The sequence below is a fragment of the Triticum dicoccoides genome, chromosome 4A, assembly GCF_002162155.2.
Source record: "Triticum dicoccoides isolate Atlit2015 ecotype Zavitan chromosome 4A, WEW_v2.0, whole genome shotgun sequence".
NCBI classification, from domain to species: Eukaryota; Viridiplantae; Streptophyta; class Magnoliopsida; order Poales; family Poaceae; genus Triticum; species Triticum dicoccoides.
In genome coordinates this window covers 111500819-111507697 of record NC_041386.1, presented here as the reverse complement: position 1 = coordinate 111507697, position 6879 = coordinate 111500819, and the positions used below count along the sequence as shown (strand labels likewise).

General features: G+C 47.9%; 1 pseudogene; it reads right to left on the bottom strand.

The window, feature by feature from the left end:
- Nucleotides 1-1766: 1766 nt before the first annotated feature.
- On the bottom strand, nucleotides 1767-4586 carry LOC119285289 (annotated as a pseudogene).
- Between the last annotated feature and the right edge of the window lie 2293 nt (nucleotides 4587-6879).

Here is a 6879-nt window from a genome sequence, read left to right as displayed (position 1 = left end):
CACAACCGCGGAAAGCCTTGGCCTCATTCCTCCATCTTGTTAGCTGGGAGATTTGGAAGAAGCGAAATGCATGCGTGTTCAGGACCAAGGCGGCACCGGCCGCAGTGATCGTGCAGACGATTTAGGAGGAAGCTTCTACCTGGGCTCTGGTAGGTGCCAGGCATTTGCATAATTTGATGCCGTGAGAGTAGACATTTGCCTCTTTTCCATTTTTCCGGGGCTGTGATGTAACAAACTCTTCTCCTTATTCAATGAAACTGGTAAATCTTTTGCCTCGTTTCAAAAAAAATTATTAAAAGAAAAAAGCATGTTCAGACCCAGAAAGATTTCCTAAACCGGGCGAGCAATAACGTGGAGAGTATATTCGACAGGGATGCCACGACGGGATGAGCACTCGGTGCATGCTCCCGCGACGACAGTGCACCAGCGGTTTGGAGTATAATAAGAACCTGGGGGATAGTAGAGTACATCATCGAGGAAACAGCTACGGCCTGCATGTATGTACGATACCATGCGCTGACAGGCCGTACGATAAAGTGACAGAAACCAAATTTACCCCTACGGATACTATTTGGTTATAAGGCCACGAAACGGCCTAACACGGTACGGATTCATAGCAGCATAGTGCTGCAAGATTTGACCCTGGGCACCTTTTCCTCAGTCACGACTCGAGTTGTTCCACAAGCAACAGGAGGAGCTTATCCAATTGAGACAGCAACCAGGAAAAGTAGTACTAGCGCTATTACTGGAGTATGTATTATTTGCTACAGGGGAGCCCAGCGTGCCAAATAATAAGCACTCAACAATCTGAGAGCTTATCAAAAACTCCTCCTACTCCCGGCCTCGGAGCTCTTCTGTGGGTGGAGCAACCGCAGAGGAGGCGCACCTTATAAAGCGGCCCTTGAGAGGAGGAAAGGCCGGCTTATCGAAACGTGCAGATAAGAGAGGGCGCGCATATAAACATACGCACGCCCAGCAACAGCAAATACGCACGCCCAGCAACAGCAACACAAAAGGTAAACAAAAAACAAAACGACGGCGCCAAGTTGCCACATCGCAACGCCATCCTTCTCAGGTCAACCAGGGTCAGATTAACAAATGATTAACGCCGATAACGCTAATCGCAAGTGGATACGCGAGAGATCCTCAGGCCTCGGCGCAGGAACAAACATCGCCTTTCTTCAGTCGTATCCATGCGTCCAGGAATTACTCGATATGGGACGGAGGGAGTATAATGCAACCCTACCGGAAATGACACCGGTGCTGGCTGTCTATGTCATTTAAGACCAATCGGTGGTGAAACCGAATCGCCTCAAAAGGGAAAAATCATGGAACACACCAACTATAACCCACCAACTTGCAAGATAAGATGACAACGATGGATGCTGCTCACCCTGCATCTTGTACCTCATTTACTCATCCACATCGTGAGTGGTTCCAGAAAAAGAAAGGTTCTCAAAAGAAGATGCAGGGTGAGCAGCAGCTGGCAGGTCCCAGGGCAAAAACTTAATATCAAAACAGTTGCCACTTTGTTATGAGAAAATTTCTCTGGTTGTTAACAAGGTGTTGCGTGAGACATAGGACACCAGAATAGGTAAATGCCTCCAAATGGGGCAAATTCTATCCTTGCAGATACTTCGGCAAAAGAAAAATGCAGATAAACTCGGCGTTGCAAACACTGCGATCACTTCGGGCGGGGTTGAAGTTGAACTGGACACAATACCAAAGCATATGAAAGTGAATTCAAATTACTACAGCAGTGCACATAACTGATAAAGACTAAAATCTATATTGATGACAGATTGTTTACACTGGTACCTTGAAACAATTGCACTCGCCTCCCACCAATTTCTGGAAAGCGTTTGAATGCTAATAAAAACAATATAGTACCCACAAAACATGGACAAATCCTAGAAACACTTGCATGAACTCCTTTCCTGGATGAAGTTTCCAGGAACGCCCACAAAGCAGACTTCTCACCAACCTATGAAAACTAACTATAAATGCCTAAACAGACTGCTCGCCAGAGTAATGCACAGATGGAATGGAAGCACATTGAGCAGGCGACAAACCTTTCATACAAAGAAAAATTCCACAAAAGCAAAAGATAATACACAAGGTACTCCCAGCAACGATACCAAAACATAGGGCGAGTGAGTAATCCAGATATGCTCCTTGTGGCCTGTAGCATGCCCCTAAATTTCCACAGCTGCCAACTTCCAACTACCAGAATGCTTCAATCGACTAGGACTGCTCCGTCACAATTAGCAAAACTGAGCTGCATTTGTTGTATGGTAACATCCACACCTTGTCTCCCCGCATACTAGAGGGTTAGCAGACAAGACAGCAAAGGATCAGTCAAGAGCAGCTGACAATAATGGGCACTCTAACTACTACATGAACATCTATCACACACCTTCAACATGTTTTCATTGGCACCATGATGAGGGAGGCCTCAGGGACACACGGACTTCATGTTCTTCAGGTCCAGCACGGTGTTTAGGGACAATAATCTCTAGGCCTGTTCCTGATTCATCACAGTATGCTTCCAGAGTAGCATCTTCTGGGATCCGGGTAGGCAATGGAACTTCCCGGATGAACTCCCCTGGTGGACAATGCTCAGGTGAAGGATCCGTCAACTTGAAGGTCCGATCATGTCGCTTCAAGAATGGCATCCGTCCCACGCTAGTGCATGATATCTTAACGACGCCATTCGTAAGAGTGTTCTTCCAGGTAACCTTCACCTTCTGTATATCAGCAAATGGCAGGCTAATGATGATCAAGTAGCCCTTGCTATCTTCATATATTGTTTTTGCGGCAGTTACTGGCCCAGAAGCATGACGCATCACACCGGTGAAGTCATTTGTCCATGATGGCTCAAAAGTGTGGCTCACATCCATATCCTGAACCTTGTCTGAATTTGAATTGCTGCAATCCTCTTCCATGGCAGAGGGGGAGGAATCCTTCCTACGTTTGTGGCAGACAGCTGAGATGTCCATACCATCCCCAGAACCATGTTTTGATGCATGTGTCGACAGGTTAAGGCCAGAACCATTCAGCACCTTCTTGTGATGGCCATGTGAGGTGCTCTTTGCTGGAGCAGCAGTTGCAGGCCTCTCGAGCTCAAATTCCGTGGTCGGCAGATTCCTCCATGATTCAAAATCATCCGCCTCAGTGGGAACGGAGAAATTGGCATCTCTCCCGGTGAGCTCGAACCACCTCTTCATATCGGCCTCAGGAACACCCACTAAGTTTGGTGCCCGCACGATCTCAATCCCATGAAGGCACTGCGGGTTTGACAACCCCCGGTAGTGCTTACGCTGCATCCGGTGTGAGCGCACAAACCCTTTGTCTGCGCTGAAAGGAAACTGTGGCTCCCCGAGGCGCGAGTGACCATTCATGAAGCTCCTCAGCTGCATCTTCCCCAGGGCATTCTCCGGCCGATCCTTAAACACCCACATGTACATGTTCTCCATGTCATGCTGCACCAGGAAAGCATCCAGTGTGGCACTATTACCATTCCCGGCAGCAGCGGGTGCCTTCGTCTTGCCGCCCTTATCAGCCGACATGACCGGCTTGAAGTAGTGGGTGAAGAAGAACCATGCACCCCAGATGCTATCGTTCCGCTTCACGCACTTGCGCGCGGCGCTGGAACCGGAGCTCTTGGTGTGAGACACATGGACAGTTGTTGTGGTGGACACCGGGGCGGAGGTCGCGGCGGCAGCAGCAGGCGAGTCCGAGTCATAGAGCTGCGGGCAGCCGAGGCCAACATCTAGCATGTCGACGTTGGACTCATGGAGGGTGGTGGTCTGCAGGGCCGGAGGGGGAGGAGACGGGTCGGCGGCGAGGGGGAGGTTGATGTCAGGGGGGGCGGCTGCGGCGGCATGGAGGCAGCGCTGGAAGGGGCCTGGCGGCGGGAGGAAGAGGTCGAACTCGTCGTGGGAGGCAGTGTCCATGGAGAGGAAGGTGGAGGGGCCCTGGTGCGGGTGGTGGGCCGTGGCGGTGTCCATGGAGAGCGCGGTGAGCAGCGACTCCCCCATGGAGGCGGCGGCGGCGGCGGCCGTCAGGGGCGGAGCAGCCCTGTTCCAGGCCTCGACCCCCGGCGGCTGCGCGTCGTCCGTGGCTGCGCTGGTGCCCAACTCTCCGGCGCTTCCGCCTCCACCGCCTCCTCACCGCGCGCTCCTCTCCTCCGAATCTCTCCACGAGCATCAGTTAACAGCCAGGCTTCACATCTCCCTCGCGTCCATCACACGGCCGGGAGGAGGCTCTCCCTGCAAATCACACGGGAAAAAAACCACATCAACCAATCAATCAATCTCGCATTCCAAACCCGAATCTAATGAGAAATCCCACGGATTCGAGATCCGGCCCGAGGAGAGCCACGTACCTACGCGAAATCCAAGGGCTTCGCAAACCCTAAAATCGAAGAACAGCTGCCCCGGCGAGAGCGTGGTGGAGGCCTCTCCCGCAGCAGAGCAGAGTTGCAATCAAACAATCGAAATCAAATCGAATTCCTGTTGAATGTTGATGAGCGGCGGGTGGGGGAGGTGGGAAGGGGGGAGACGGTAACGGAGGAGGGGGGAGTTAAAGGCGACGGTGGGCGCAGAAGGAGCCGGGGCGGGGGGCGGAGGCGGCCTCCCCCAGAAGGAGCCGGGACGAGGAGGAGGGTGGGGGGCCGTTACTTGACGGTGACGGCTGCCTGGGTGGGAAGGATTGGCTCGCCTTGGATCGGGAATGCCAGCCAGAGGAGGGTGAATGGGATCGACGGGCTCTCCTCGGCCCTCCTCTCTAGTCGAGTTTGGATTCTTTTGAGTTGCAAATATTGCTGTTTTGAAAAAATGAATAGTAAAGTATTTCCTCTGTTTCTAAATATAAGTCTTTGTAGAGATTCCACCGTTTCTAAACACTTCACATAGTAATTTTGCCTTCAGTCAAATTTTGTGAAGTTTGACGATGTTTATATCAAAAAAATCAACATTTGAAATACCAAACCAACAACAGTAAATCCATCAAATTGTATTTTTTATTGTAGTATATTGATTTTCATCCTTTTTAATATAAATTTGACTTCAAACAAAACCAATATGTGAAATATTTTGGAACAGATAGAGTATACGGGTTAGCGACACAACATAAGCAAGATGCGAATGAGAGTAGATTTTCTGCACTCGGATGCTCTCTTTATTTTAGCAAATCTGAAATGTGAGTTGAAGGTTTTGAAAATCTCCCAACAAATGGTCTGTAGATTTGAGTAACTCATGTGCCAACAAATTTTTTTTTGTGGGGAAAAATTGGAGAGCCGGAATGACATTATCTCATATGCCAATGTGTCTAACTTTTTTAATTCACACAGCTCGCATTTTTATCAAATTTGAACTCTGTAAACAAACTTGAGTTATCTGCAATTATTTTCGCTTCAGTAGAAAATATATTATTTACTGTAAATGGATTTTATGCCCCAACACACCTCATAGTTTTCGAGTTGCGAACGTGCATAAGTAGTTCGACTAGAATAATGGCCCTTTTGTTCAAACAAAAAAGGCACAATCTTTCATCAGTCTTTCTTCTTTGCCTATTAGTTAGGCAAGAGGATATTAAGTTCTAAATTCTAGCTCCGTAGGACATGAGTTTCTATTACTATGAAATTCATAAATGAAAATTAAGTAGTTAATGGGAGGGCTACCGTTATCCTTTACATGTGTCACTAAAAAAAAGACATTCCAATTTTTCTTAATTAATAGTTTGCTACATATGTCATTATTAATGGACCCCAACACCGAGCGAACGTAAGATTTTAGGGCTCCCAGGGAACACCGTCAAAGCCATTGAATCAAGGTCGAACAGATGGCGATTTCTCTACACGACATGGCAATTTATCTATGTTTTGTTTTTTGCGCTATATGGCAACTTTTTTGTCTTCTATCATGGCAAATTTACTGAAGTTGCCATGCCAACTACGTATGACATGGCAAATTTGGAGCATCCGTTGGGAAAGCGCTCCCAAGAAACTTTCGCGACATAGCGTTTCCCTTATTAATAAGCACTATATATAACTATAGTGTGGAGCGGGTGTCCGCTTTGTATGGGCCTTTCTATAATATAGCTACAATATGGTCCATGTCTCGTTGTAGATGGGCCTCCTAATGGTTTCACTCGGGGCAGGACACCGCCATGCAAGCCTACGATGCATTAGCGGTGGGGCCATGTCATGATGCCGATGGAGATTGACGGTGTTATGTTCCTGCGGTGCCTCACTTCACCGGAAGTCGGCTTGAGTAGGCCGGCCCGGGCCCCCCTAGGTCGCTTACGCCATGGGCTGATTAGCCCGCGTACAACGAGATTACCGACAATGAGGAGGACTTCTCCAACCAACTTAAACATGTAGCCCTAAACCTCGGTGCCCATATAAGCCAGGTCAGGGATAGTTGAATAGATAAAGAATCCTAGAGTTATTGCTCAATACCTCGATACTTGTAACCCCTACACCGGCAAGAGACACAAGAAGAAGTAGGGTATTACCTCTTCCGGGAGGGTTTGAACCTGGGTAAAACTCTGCCCCTATTTCCATCGGCTCTACTTGTTGGAAATATGCCCTAGAGGCAATAATAAAGTGGTCATTATTATATTTCCTTAATCATGATAAAGATTTATTATTCATGCTATAATTGTATTGGCCAGAAACTTAAATACATGTGTGAATACATAAACAAATACCAAATACCTAGTGAGCCTCTACTAGACTAGCTCGTTGATCAAAACATGGTTAAGATTTCCTAACCATAGACATGAGTTGTCATTTGATAATGTGATCACATCATTAGGAGAATGATGTGATGGACAAGATCCATCCTTTAGCTTAGCATATGATTGTTCAGTTTT